At 38.1% G+C, this 15,032-nt stretch overlaps 1 protein-coding gene across 8 annotated transcripts in view; it reads right to left on the reverse strand.

Annotated features, from left to right (window-relative positions):
- LOC143252767 (uncharacterized) overlaps nucleotides 1–15,032 on the reverse strand; it is a 183,940-nt gene that overhangs the window by 140,350 nt on the left and 28,558 nt on the right. The window contains exon 1 of one of the 8 annotated variants that reach the window (XM_076505430.1): nucleotides 2,117–2,524. The exons of the other annotated variants lie outside the window; for them this stretch is intronic. The gene's annotated coding sequence lies outside the window, so the exon portion shown is untranslated. Of the gene's footprint in view, nucleotides 1–2,116; nucleotides 2,525–15,032 lie in introns of those variants that run through there. 8 annotated transcript variants of the gene reach the window in all.

A 15,032-nucleotide genomic window follows, 5' to 3' on the forward strand; every position in this document is an offset into this window, starting at 1 on the left:
AATCACACCTCTCCATACATTAAAGTTCATCCGCGGTAAATCAGTGAAAAAAGTGATCAATAATTAAAGTATTATTTTTAATTCGATAATCCGATATAATGATCACGCAATGGCCCGGATGAGGCTCCTCGGCGGAGCTGTTGGCGACTTCGGCTTTTCAGTCACAATGGTTTAAGCCGCGGTTAAGTAGGTTGACCCCCCAAGTACCGCGGCTTAACGGCGCTCCACTGTATCTACTGATGGGTTGGCTCCTATATTTTTAGTAAAATAAGCAATGTAAAATTCATACCATTTAATGACAATAAAATATTTTATTTCTTGTACTATAAGCTCTACAAGTTAGCATGACAAATGTTTACTAATAAGCCCACTCCACAATAATTTCTCTTTCTTGTTAATTCTCCCCTGTATGTTATAGCACTAACTCAGTTTTATTACAAACATAAATAAAACAACAAATTAATTAAATCACACAATACCTATATTGTAACAGATAAAACTTAACCACCTAAAATGACCTAATTTCCTATTCATTTATAACTCAGTGTTTGAAAATTTTGGAAAAATTTCCAAATGTTAAACCAGATTCTCATCATATTATGTCAAACCTCTCTTTGCCCAAAGATCAATACTAACATGTAAATAAAAAAAAGAAAAAAAAAGGAATAGCCTATGGCAATTTTAATTTTTGACATTCAATCACTTATTTTGTGTTTCAAATGAATTTGTAAGAACTTCATACAATATTAAAGCTCAATCTATCAACCCTTAAACAACAGGAATGTCATAGGTAGCAGCATTAGTTAATAATGGCCACTGTTTAGGCCTTAGGGGTTATTTTAGGCTGTTGAAACCGTGTAAATTTATTTTAGCAATTAAAATAATAAAACCAAAAATATAATTTAGAAACATAACTGACTAAACTAAACCAAACATTCTGTATTATAACAATGAATATTTCCATTAAGATTTATAAACTTTCCCTTAAATATATGGAGCATCAAGTGCCATAAAATAAAGTTTATAAAATCATCAATCAATCTTAAAATTATTTTTCGTCATGTACTGAACATCTTTATAATTAGGAACTATAAGAGCATTAAGTACATTCAACAACATAATTCAGTACTATAATTAAATCAATATGAGTAAAATACAACTGAAAACACAGTACAATGTCTTAGAAAATTTCCATTGTATTTTAATATATACATTTAAACCATTTCAACTAATCAACCAATTACTTATATTCACAGGTAAATGGGGAATATATATATATATAAACATGAACTCATTCCAAAAACCTGTCTTCGTAAAAGTTGTAGAATTATTCCTGCAAGAAAGCTATTTCACTTCTAACCTAACCAAACAATCAGTTAGTTGAATTACAATTTCGTCAATTAATTCATGGAAAACCTTGTCACTATAGTTTAAATAAGTATAATTTTAAACAAGGCAAATCCTACGAGTATTACCCAAAAACATTTCGTACTCCAACGTCATTACATTTATGAATTGATAAGGGCTATTTGAATTTTATATATATACGTGCAGAAAATTCAGATGCAATATGACATAAATAAAACCACCAAATCTGCTTGTTATATCTTCAACAACGCTGGCTTTTACTTCTTAAACATAATTTAAAAGTAAAGGGGTATACATATGAAATTACTGGTACGTGAGACCGGTTTACGTCATGGTTGAAAGACTGAGAAAGGTATTGTTCTTCCCAGGCATTACAGGATAATAATCCATTATGCTTTTATGCATTTCGATGGATTAGTGTCCATTGCATAAATATGTCAAATATTAGATAATGGGGATAGCTTTTTTTTTAAAATCACTTCAGTTGGCTTGCACTCATGGCTTTGATAAAATATGTCGTTTTGAGACATAAAACTATGAAACTACTATGTTATATGTGATGACGACAGTCTAATACTTGCACGAACGTTAAACTACACAATTACTGGAGTCAATGTACCACAAAATCACAATTGTGTAGATTTTGACGATTACTCCATCTATTTCGGACAATTTACATAATGCTTCGTAGAAAAATACATTTTATAAATCTCATAAGTACACATACAAAAATTGGAGATATGCCTACCTTTGATCATTTGTAAACGAAATTATTTCACTCCCCAACAATCTTCTTTACATTCGTTTGCTCTCTAAACACTGATATATCTCACAGATTGAGATATACCCCTATATGTTTTGCGTCATTGCAGCAGCATGTGACCACCTTCCCCCAATCCCATTATGCTCTCTATACCAGCGCAAGCAGTTAACATTGCAGCACACACCTCACTTCTTTGATTGGCACTACAGTGTTTAGACGTGTATTTTCTGTTGTTTTTCAAGAGAATTTTGCAACTTTTTTGTGCGCTGTCTTGCTAGTTTTCACTTTCAGCTGGAGTATTTGTTCATTTAGTAGTTCTTATATTATTATTTTTTTTAAAAGTCCACGTGGATTTAGGAATTCGAATTTTTATGTAGTGGGCAAAGAAGTACCACCACTAAGGACGAAACTCGTGTCACTAGTGCCCACCTGGAGAGTTGCCAATGTCGAACGAGGAGAGAGATTCAGGCGTTAATTCGACGAGAGTTGGAGACTTTCGCTACTTCTACTAAATCTCCCTTCCCCAGCACCACGTGTTCAAGGAAGTTTTCATTCATGGTAGAGCATTTTCATTTGGGTTTTTCCTGCTTTAGTTTTTTTCTAGTCATTTACATAATGAGCACTCCTTCTTAGTTGTTTTCCTTACTAATTCTACTGGATATTTGACTGTTAGAGTGCTATGTGCACCTTCTTCTTCTTCCAACTTCTTCCCCTACTTCTGAAATTTCTTTCCACACACTCATAATTCCTATTCCACTTGGCCTTACCACTATCAGTGATAGAATGTCTTTCCTCATGCAGGTGGGGCCAGGTAACAACTTTTTTCTGCTATATTAAAAGTCTTCACAATGGATGTGTATTACAAGTTCTGTTAGAGGGTCTAAGCATTCAGTTCTAGTCCCCTCCTTCCTTACCCTCTTTCCCAGTTTCTTTTCATCCATTTTGGGCCCCTAGGTTTGAATTTGTGTAGGTCGTGAGGGGACCTCCCAGGGAAGGTTATATTCTTTCAGTTTACTTCTTCTGGGATCTAAACATCCACCCACGTGTTTGCCATGCGTGGTGATCCGTGAAGGGGAGGAGAGGATCCTGGTGGTTGAGGGGTCCAACCCTAAAACACCACTTTGGCCTTGAATTCCTGTAGATGGCCCCTTGCATTCAAAGGCGATTGGGGATATATCTATTGAGGTTACACCTCATGCTACTTTCAGTTCATCAGGTGGAGTTATTGTTGCGAGGGATTTAAAGAACATCCCAGAGTCGGAGATTCTTGCTGGTTTTTCCATCCAAGGAGTTTCTGCAGTGAGGCATAAATCTACTCACAAAGATGTAATTACGATGCTGACCATTGTCCTCATTCTGACACTTACATCAGCACGTCCACCTGCCACTGTCAATATAGGTTATCTAAATTACAGGGTACGGCCATACATTCCAAACCCTCTCGGATGTTTCCAGTGTCAGCAGTTCAGTCACTAAAAGACGTCATTTCGTGGTTCCTTGACGTGTGCTCGTTGCAGTAGCAAGGACCATGATGTTTATGAGTGTGAAACAGACCCTCATAGCGTCAATTGCAATGGCTCTCACCCTACTTTCGTTCTTCCCCTAAATACTTAGAATAAAGAGAGGTGCAGCATTTGAATACGATTCATAACATTACTTACTTTGAGGCTCGAAAGTTGCTGTCCACCACTTCATCTCGGACGTATGCTGCTGCACTTCGTTCCACTACTACAGTGGGAGTGAGTGCAGATGGATCTCTCTGTACCTCCAAAAGAATCGTTCTCAAACCAAATGAAAAGTCTTTTGACCTTCATGGTTAACAAAGTTGATCAGTCAACTTCAATACCCATCTCTTTCCTAACATACATTTCAGCGAATCCCAAGATCTACTTCTTTTGATTCTAGGTACAGGCATTTCCTCGGGTATATCTTCTTCTCCCACTCCAAGATGCAAACCGATCATTCGTTTACGTCTTCAGTTGCTGGAATCCTCTTCCAACAGCAAATATCTGTCCAATCAACCAAGGACAGGATCCATAGAGGTCGATAAATTTCCATCGATAAAAGACAGCAAAGAAAAATGACATAGTCGTAAACAGAATGGCTCTCCACCCAATTCGACTACACATAAATAAAAATGGTCACCTTGATACAATAGAACTGTTGAGGTTTGCGTTCTAATCTGGATGACATCAAAGCACTGATTGCTTCGTACCATCCTGTATGTCTTTCCTTACAGGAAACATTTCTGAAACCTGCTGATACAGTCACCATTCGGCAGTTTTTTTTGTACAGAAATGACAGGCTGTGTGATGGACGAGTGCATAGAGAAGTGGCACTGTTGGTTGATTAGCATGTGCCCACCTTGTCTTTGTTACTCAACACACCCTTGGAGGTCTTAGCCATCTGTGTTTCCTTGGGTCATACCATAACTGTTTGTTCTCTCTATCTGTCACCTGGATACACATATGATCAATCAGACCTTGATGCTCTCATTGAACAGTTGCCGTCTCCCTTTTTCATCCTGGGGAACTTTAATGGACATCACACCCTCTGGGGAAGCGCTGATATTGATAGGAAGGGTCGCTCTGTAGAGTGTATGCTCTCTGATCACAACCTTTCTCTTTTCAATACTGGTTCTTCTACTTAGTTCCATGCACCTAGTCTGTCCTTTACTGCTATTGATCTCTCAATTTGTTCACCCTCATTATTTTCCAATTTTTCACGGAGGGTTGACAATAATCCACGGGCCAGTGATCATTTTCCTATAATCTTGAGCGAGACTGGCCGTGGTCGATGTCACCCGACCTGCGTTCCCCGGTGGAAGCTGGATCAGGCAAACTGTCCCTCTTTCAATGCTCTTGCAGAACTTGATCATGCCATCGCCTGTAAGCCATCAATAAACGACTGTGTGGCAGCAGTAACTGACTTATTAATTATACAAGCAGCTGCTCAATGTATTCCTAAAACATGTTTTCCACTGTATCCTTGTCCATGGTGGAATCCTGCCTGTCACATGGCACAGAAGGCTGAAAAATAGGCCTGGAATACTGTTTGTAGGCATCCCATACTCTCGCACTGCATTGCTTTCCAGCAGGCCCATGTACGTGCCAGGTGGGTAAGACGTCAAAGCCAGAAGGAATCTTGGATTAAGTTTACAACCAGCATATTTTCTACCACCAGTTCCAAAGTCATTTGGGACAAGATTCGAAAGGTCAGTGTACCCCTCTCGATCTTGCTCTCTGATGACCAGGAAGTAGCTGATACCTGGAGCCTCGTCGATACTCTAGGTGAAAGCTTTTGCCAGGTATTTAGCACTTTTGCTTCTTCCTCCACCTTCAGAGCCATCAAGACTCGGGCAGAGCGATCACCTCTTTCCTTTCGAGCTGATTGTCTCTATAACTATAATCGTCCCTTTACACTGGTGGAACTCAAACTGGCCCTTCATCTGTCTGGCAGTATATCCGATGGACCTGATGATATATATTATGAAATGCTGCGCCATCTATCTCCTTATTCTCTTGCTATTATTCTGATTGTTTTTAACTTGATCTGGCAGGATAATGTTTTTCCTGATGCCTGGCACCAGGCTATATCCCTACCTTTCTCTAAGGCTGGGAAGGATCCTAAGATTCCGTCAAACTACCGTCCAATTGCTTTGACAAGCTGTCTTTGTAAGACCTTAGAGAGGGTGGTTAATGCTCATCTTGTTTCGTTCCTTGAATTAAAGAACGTCCTCTCGCCCACCTAGTGTGGGTTCCAATGACAACGTACCACTGTGGACCACCTTATTCGACTTAACGTCAATCAGAGAAGCCTTTTTGAAATGACATCTTGTATCAATATTCTTTGACAGTGAGAAAGCTTATAATACAACATGGAGGTATGGCATTTTGCGAGACCTCCAAATATATGGGTTACGTGTTCCTTTCCCCCTTTTTATTGAAAATGTTTTAACGGACATGAGATTCCAAGTGTGTGTGGGTTCGACACTTTCTCATTCTTTTGTACAGGAACTTGGAGTCCCTAAGGGCTGTGTTTTGAGTGTCACATTTTTCAGTATAAAAATTAAAACCATCATTGAACAACTACCTCTTACTGTTGCAAAGGGACTCTATGTCGACGACTTTCACATCTCATGTCAGTTGACGAACATGAGTTATACTGAGTGGCAGCTACAGACTGCCTTCAATAGATTATTGAAGTGGACCACTGCAAACGGCTTTAACTTTTTTCTCTCTAAAACCGTTTGCATGCACTTTTGCCGCCAATGGAGTATTCACCCAGATTCTGAACTTCGAATTGGTGAAGTTGTGCTGCCTATGGTCTCTGAGACAAAGTTCATGGGGCTGATCGTTGACAGTAAGCTGACTTTTCTACCACACATCAAGCAGCTGTGGGTCAAATGAACAAGAGGTCTGAACATGCTCCTTGTCCTTTCTTCCGCCACATGGGGAGCGGATCGATGTTCTCTGCTAAAGATATATTGTGCTCTATTTCAATCGAAACTTGACTATGGACCAGTGGCCTATGGCTCTGCCAGGACCTTGGCCTTAAGGATGTTGGTCCCCATTCCTCATCAAGGACTTTGGCTCTGCATTGGGGCTTTCTGCACTTCCCCAGTTCAGAGCTTATACATAGTCTCATGAACCTTCTTTGCACCTCTGCCATTTGCAACTTTCATTACTTTATGCTTCGAAACTTCGTTCCTTACCAAAGCACCCACCCGTGGTTGTGTGTTCCCTTCCTCGGTGAGCCAAACGTTTTCAGAACAGACGATCTGCCATTGCTCCTTTTGGTCTTCGTATCCAAGCATAGTTGGATGAATTGGGTCTGTCTTTGGATAACACTGCTGTATCCACTGGTCAGCCCATCCCATCATGGCTTCTTACAGTCCACAAATGTGACCTGTCTTTAAGTCATCTGAGTAAAGCAGACACTCCTGATTGAAAATACAGTCTGTTATTTGCTGAACATCTTTTGAACCATCCTGCCATTCCTATTTACACAGATGGTTCAAACTCAGGTGACTGTGTGGGTTCTGCCATGGTTTGTTGTGGTTTGGTGGTTGTGTGCAGAATCCCTTCTACAGCGTCTGTGTTCACTGCTGAACTGTTACCCCATTATCTCATGTTCTGGGTCACAAAGAAGCTAAGCAGTACTCAAACTGCACTATTTATACTGACTCGCTTAGTTCTCTACTGGCTCTTGAATTGCTTCACATTAGTTCACACTCTGTGCTCGCCGATATTCAAAACCGACTGGCCTACTTCTCTTTAACATCTACTTCTATCCAGTTTTCTGGATGTCGGGCCACGTTGATATTCGCGAGAACAAGCTCACCAACAATGCAGCTAAATCTATCTGCTCTGGCCCTATCACCACTGTGCCTGTTCCATGTATGGACTATGGTCCTGTATTGAAGGCTCGGCTCCGTGTAAGTTGGAGTGAGCAACATGCAAACAAGCTTTTCTAAATTAAACCCTATATTAGACTTTGGCCATCTTGCTTCCATTAACAATTGGAAAGAGTAAGTTGTCTAACTAGACTACACATTGGTTACAGTTTTTTAACTCATCATTTTCTTTTATCTGGGACTGATGCACCAATGTGTTGTCTGTATAACACTCAGGTCACAATAAGCTATATTTTACTGTCTTGCTGTCGGTAAGACTCTGAATGACAACACCGTTTTGAACATGTTCTGTCCGAAGGTTTATCCATAACGTCAGACAGTGTTATTGGTGATGGTGACACTGTACACCTTGGAAAGGTTTTTAGTTTTTAAAGGTCATTAGTATTTTTAATGCTTTTTAAGTTTTTAATTTATAAATTAGACTTTTTAATGTGATTCTCTTTTAAGAATCAAAGTCCATCTAGTTCGATTTGAAATTTAAAAAATTGCCGTAACGTGAAATAACTCGAAACTAGGAGAGAAAAGGTCAACCTCATGTGATTAATGCTGCTGTTTGAACTACCAGTTAGTCATCCTGGCAAGTTATTATTAAAATTTTGCTGCAAGTCTTTTAAAAACTTAATTTCTGAAAATGGCCGTAACGTCCAATAACTCGGAACCAGGACTGGAAAAGCCAACATCAGGCGAGTTATGATGAATACAATTATGCTACAGAAAATCCTTTATAACTTGTATTACTGTAATTTTTCTCTTACCTCTGTAGACTAGATGTAAACATTGGTTTTAATGCTATTTGTGTTTTTTAAACTTTGTTTTATTTTACTTTAATTTCCTTTTATGAATTTTACTAAATTTAATTTTAACTTTTTACTGGATGTTTGGCGCAGATAGCGTGGCTGCTTTGTGCCATAAAATACCAATCTAACCAACCAACCATCCGTTTTGGGATCATGTCTTGCCCAGTTATCTAGTGGATTCAGTTATCAATGGTCTTCAGTAGAGTACTTTAGAACATGCGGTATTTATTTATATGGGATTTTACTTCCATCTGTTTGTTGTCCCCTAAAACACGGGAGATTGGAGAGTTATTATCGATCTATCCTATCTGAATGCATTTTTGGACACATCCCAATTCACCTAAGACTACTACTATATCTCTCTTTGGTGGATTTTTTCCTCGGTCTCTGGATGACCAAATTCAAGGGACATATACTTACTTTCCTGTTGCCTGGCATGGCCAAGCGCGTAAGGCGTGCGACTCGTAATCCGAGGGTCGCGGGTTCGCGCCCGCGTCGCGCTAAACATGCTCGCCCTCCCAGCCGTGGGCGTGTATAATGTGACGGTCAATCCCACTATTCGTTGGTAAAAGAGTAGCCCAAGAGTTGGCGGGGGGTGGTGATGACTAGCTGCCTTCCCTCTGGTCTTACACTGCTAACTTAGGGACGGCTAGCACAGATAGCCCTCGAGTAGCTTTGTGCGAAATTCCAAAACAAACAAACAAATACTTTCATGTCTTCCATTGCCCAGTATTCATATCATTATCTTTGGTTTCTCCACAGGGAGGGTGTGGTTATGGTCAAGTTCCATACACTACCATTTGGTTTTGCCCTGGCTCCTTATGTGTTATGTGAGGCTGTTTATGGGTTTGCTTGTGATCATCATTCATTGGGTATTCAGCCTCATCATTACATGGACTACTGACTCCTGGTCACACTTCCTGTGCCCATTCTGCCAGTCACACTCACTCCCCTCTTTAGAAGTCTACTTGGGTGGAGTTTCTTATTAAGGTGGAGAGGCTCTTTCTCTTTCCCACTTTATACCACATTCATCTGGGGTTCCTGTTCAATTTCCATCCCAATTATGCCTAGTGTTTCCACTGTGGCTCCTGGATATGGAACAAGCAGCCACTAATGCTTTGTTTTCACCTCCTTTTCCAACTTGAGAGGTTCTCTCTCTCTCTTGGAGAAGTGGGCCTCCATGAAAGCTCTTGTTCCCTTCAGTGGGTTCTTCTCAATTCGTGGAATTTTTCCTGCAATCCCTTGGTTCATCCTATTTCCTTGTTTCATGGCATGACAAGGCTCTTACCACAATGAAGGATCCTCTTCTTCTGTCTGACTCACGCTTGTCCACAGATACTTCTTTGATGGGTTGAGGCTTCCCTGAACTCTCAAGAAAATTCAACTCGGTAATCCACTGAAAAATCTACTTAACACGCCAACAACTTGGAGCTGTTGACAGTTTGTTAAGCTTTCACCCATTTCCTCACACTCTTACAAGAATGAGTGGCTAAGGTTCATTTCATCAATTTGATTGTTGTCAGTTACATCTTGAAACAAAGAAGCAGTAAGTCCAACACCCTGTATTTTCGCACACGCAATCTCTTATACTGGATTCACAGCAACATCATCACTGTCTTGGCATGTCATGTTTTACGTGTTACGAATATAGTTGCAGACCATCTATCCCACTCTAATCAAATTCTTTCTACAGAACAGTACCTTTACCTGGGGGTTTTCAGTGGGCATGTTCTTATCTGGGTATGCCTCATATCAACGTATTTGCAACCGACTGGAATGCCAAACTTCATTTATTTTGGTGTCCTGTCCCACACCCCCTCAGCTCTGGCAATAGATGCATTCTGTCAGGATTGAAGGGGTCTTCATATTTATGCTGATAAGACTCATCTCTAGAGTTTTTCTCTGATACAGGTCATTTCCTGCTATATGTTACTAGCTGCTCCATATTAGTTTGCTTACTCGTGGTTTCCTCTACTTTGGTCCTTACTGGAGTAGAAACCCCTTCCCTCACCTCTATCCAGGTCTTTACTTCGACAGCCTCAATCAGCCATATTTTATCTAGATGTCATCAACTATTATCTTTATGCATGACCTTTGCCTAGTCCATTGCCTCCTCTCAGGGACTCACTACCCATGTAGATTTTTTGATTATCTAATCCATATAACCTTACACATTGTTGGTTTATCAGTGTCTTTGGGCTACCTTTCACCAGTGGTCAATATCTGTGAATTTTATCATTTAGTTTCTCACTTTTCCAGGTTCTTTACCTTGTTGGTTTAACACGGTTTGTGTGTCCACTGTTTCTCGTCTCTCACTCTTATCTCTGTTTTCATATATCTTTCTCCTTTTCCTTTATTTCTATTATTTTCCATTCCTTTCACAGAGTTTATCTATCCCATTCTATTTAAGTTTCTGGATTTTGAATTTAATGTCATTTTTCATACCTTTGTAAATTCTCCTTTTCAACCTGTTGCTGTGTGTTATTTGGATCACCTTTCCCTTAAGACCTATTTCTTTCTTTGAGTTTATCTCTTAAGTGAGTGTTGTACAATAAAAAAAAATCTCATAGTCGTATGTGATCACTTCATGATAAAAGGGCTGTCACCTTTATGCTGTCTATTATACACACATTAGGGCATTATATCTATTATCACAGCAATTCCACTGAGTGTTTTCTGCCCAGATGGATTACACTTGACATAATTCAATATATACCAGGGGCTTTTCCTGGGTGTTACTGCCTGAATGTACCTCACTTGGGTATCTTGATATCTATCCAAGGCATTTTCCCGTGGATATGTTTGCTTGGGAAGACTGCCCTTATTGATTTCTATCATTTTCACGTTGCATTTTACACATACAATATGATATGAAATATCTTATGCACGGCATTTCATTTGAATGTTTTTTCTCCAAATAGACCACACTTGCCATAATTCACTGTATCACAAGGAACCTTTCCTGGATGACTCTGTCCAGGCGGACTGCACTTGTTGATTTTACAGACTTGTGAAAAGCGCTTCCATGCTGTTTTTGCTCTTGAATTGCATTTGGCATAACATGTCGTATCCAAGGGCATTTACCTTGGATGTTTGCTGCTTGAACAGACTGTACTTGACCTATTTATGTACGGTACTCTAGCCCTAACCACGCATTATCTTCATTTCAGCTCTATTTGTTTTATTTTCTGTACTCGGTGGAGAGTGTACCTGTTTCAGAAGACATACTATATCCCCACAACAGTGTTCCTAGTTTTTATTGTGGCATACCTACTTTTTCTATAGCAGCCAATATCCATAGCGATCCACATATTATAAAGATCCGACCTACTTGTATGGTTAGCTCATTCAGCAAATTTTTCCTATATAAACCCAACCTTCTCATTTCCATGTAGTAAATATAGTTTATCAAACGATGCACTGCCTACACAGTACTACTCTGAAGTTGTAAGTTCACTGAACTAACTACCCTCCCTAAACATTCTACCAAATCATCAAATTAATAAATATTCATCAAGTTTTAAGCTCATCTTTTCCTTTCAAAACAATGAGCTGTATAATGTTTATCAATGAGAAGAACAAACGTTCAAACTATTGTTCCTGCAAACAAAAAGATCAGAACACACATGTCATGGATTTGCTCTCCTCAATGGCGTAGTGTTATTTCTTCGAACCAACAACATTGGAAACCGATACCCATTGTGTTGTTTAGATTATAAACAAATAATTCAATTTTTCAAGAAGATACATATAACTCTTGATGATTAACAAACCAAAGCTGCAGGAGACGAGAGGAGGCAAGAGGACCATTTATCACCCAATTTTAACAGCAAGAGGAGCAACTGTTTAACGAAACTTTTAAAAATGTATGCTTAAACAGATGGACAATGACGAAAATTTTGAATATTTGTAAAATGCGCAGTTTTAATTATGAATTAATGTTACGAAAGTGCGGGGCCTGACGATGGTTGATGTACGGGTCTTTGATTCTCAAGGTCTACAGTTCATTACCCGTTTCCGCAAAATTGCGCTCCTCATTTTGGTGCCGTGGGTGTGTTATAACATTGATGGTGAAATTCCATTAATCATTAATAATATTTCAGGAGTTCTGGGCTGGTGTTTCTAACTAGCTGCTTTCCTTCTAATCCATCGCTTAAACATTAGGGACATTTTTCACAGGTAGTTTTGTGCGAATATCCAAAATAACCAAACAGATATAGTAAAATTAAGATTAAATCACTTGTGGTGAGGTGTTCGTATATTTGTTTCTTACCAAACAGTGAGAAAAAATTAAAGAATTTTTATTAAACGTTTACAGAGAACATTAAAAACAGAACAGCGAGTTTATTAATAAAATTAGTGGAATCTCGGTGTCTCAATCGTATAAATCAAAGCAAGATACAATATGTATATTTTTATAAGTTGTTTTTAGTTTAGATATTTGTGTTGCTGTTTAGCCAGGGGAAGATAAGACCAATCATAATGGGCTTATGGTATTCAGGCACATTGATATACAAAAGGTATGGAACACAGGATTGTAATTTATTTTAAATTATTTAAAATAATTGCATATTTCAGGGTTCTTCTACCTCTGTTACTCAGGTAAATTATTAACTGACTTGTCAGTTTATAATTATCGCTACTATTTATAAACTGACATCTTGGCTGAGAAACATACTTGTCGATTTATTAAAAACACATGCTAATGTATAACCTGTCCTTCATTTCAATAAATCTCCTCCTATATATATAGATTGTCAAACAGTATAATGAAATCAACAGTAAATTAAAAGTTGTCCTGTGCATTTATAAGTGTATAAAAAATTTCTCAGCCAACTTTTCAGTTCACACATTACAGGTCATTTATAAGCTATGTATGCAACATATGAATTACTCATAAATTCAACTTAAATTACGAAAATTACGCTTGTCACCTCATAAAAATTCACCCAAATGTTTCCGTAAAAATGCTTTTCTTTTTATTTAAGGTATTTAAAGCGAATACCAGAAACTTTTAATGACGCTTTTCTTTACGAAAATTTAAAAAAAAAAAGCGTCATTAAACGTTTCTAGTATTCGCTTTAAATACCTTTAAATAATAATAATAATAAGAGATATACTTCTGTAATCGTCAATGACGACATAACGACACGTTTATTTTTATAGATTATTGAGGCTAGACTTCTGTGTTTGCATGGTCTCAGATATGAATTCTCAGCATAGATATTACTTAAAACTTTAGGTCGGAAAGCCACATCAGTTTGGATTATTTATTAAATAAAAGCTTAAACCTTCATTTAATGTGACCGTGTTGCAGTTTTATTCGTTTTGTTGAATTTCGTGTAATACTACTCTTAGTCTGTCTTCGCTAGTCGTTCCTAATTTTGAAACGATAGGCTATAGAAGGAGAAGAGCTAGTCAACACTACTCACTGCCAACTCGTGAGTTACTCCAATTGATAGTGGGATTTGACTCTCACTCTTATACCATACCAACGGTCCCAAAGTGCGGGCAGCGATTTTTGGTTTTGTTTTGTATTTTGACGGTAACAGGGCAGAAGCCAAGGAATTTCAGATCTCTAGTCTCGCACGTTAACCACTGGGCTGTGCTCAGGCTGCCTTACAACGAATATCAAATTTTCTGTGAATTAACGGTGTCTGTTCATTTGATATTCCAACTGAACTGTGTAACAGATTCAATATTATGTATTTATTTTAATATCTATGCTTGTTTCAGTCCTGCTTGTTATCTAATTTGTAGAAGATTCTCGAGCGTACGAATCAACAATGTTTATAACTACGGAAATACCAGTATTGTTGAACGAACTGAACTTTCTAGAAACTTCGCCTAAATGTTTATATATTGTGCCATGCAGAGAGACAGTTTAAGAATAGGATATTGTTAGGTCGCTAAAGTCAGTATACTATAAATCTCGGAAGCTATAATTGTGATAAACACTTATTAATAGAAAAACTACAGATATTTGACCAGGATAGTTTACAAGTTTCAAACATGATGAGCCGTTTAACTTCAGAAAATTAACTTTGGACGGTGGTATTTTTTCGACGGCATGAGATGGATTCCTCGGTAAAAAGTGAGCTTATAAACCGCATGTGTCAAGCCAAAAACAGAGCTAGTTAGCCTTTCCGTCAAGTGAAGTGTTTCTGTGTATCAACATAGAATTAGTTTGCTCTCCGTGAATCGTCGGTAAAAGATTCAGTACCAGCCCAGATAGAAGACTAAGTCTTGTTTATAAGTTTGTAAAACTCTTTTATATAAACCATTATTTGTAATAACCGGTATTATAAAGTGTATTATTTTTTGTGTTAAGAAAGAAATTGTATAGATTAATCTTGTTGGCAAATATCATAAATTTGATATACATTGACATTCAATTAAACCATAAATTCAAATTCTAATTCGATATCGTAATATGTAACTTAAAAAATGAGAGACTCGTCACTTCGTATGTTACACAGAATCTTGAAAATTTTCACTTGCCATGGGTAGTTAAAGAAGTTGATAAAAGCATATCTGAATTACCTAAACCTTTAACACACAAGCAGTTGCATATTTGCAGAAGCTCAACCCACAATTAAGTCGCATAAAAACCAAATATTACTGTTATTTTTTTGTCTTTTTGTCATTTTACAGTTCATGAAATATCAGTGTTATTTGTTTGAGCACA

The sequence above is a fragment of the Tachypleus tridentatus genome, chromosome 6, assembly GCF_004210375.1.
Source record: "Tachypleus tridentatus isolate NWPU-2018 chromosome 6, ASM421037v1, whole genome shotgun sequence".
Classification (NCBI taxonomy): domain Eukaryota; kingdom Metazoa; phylum Arthropoda; class Merostomata; order Xiphosura; family Limulidae; genus Tachypleus; species Tachypleus tridentatus.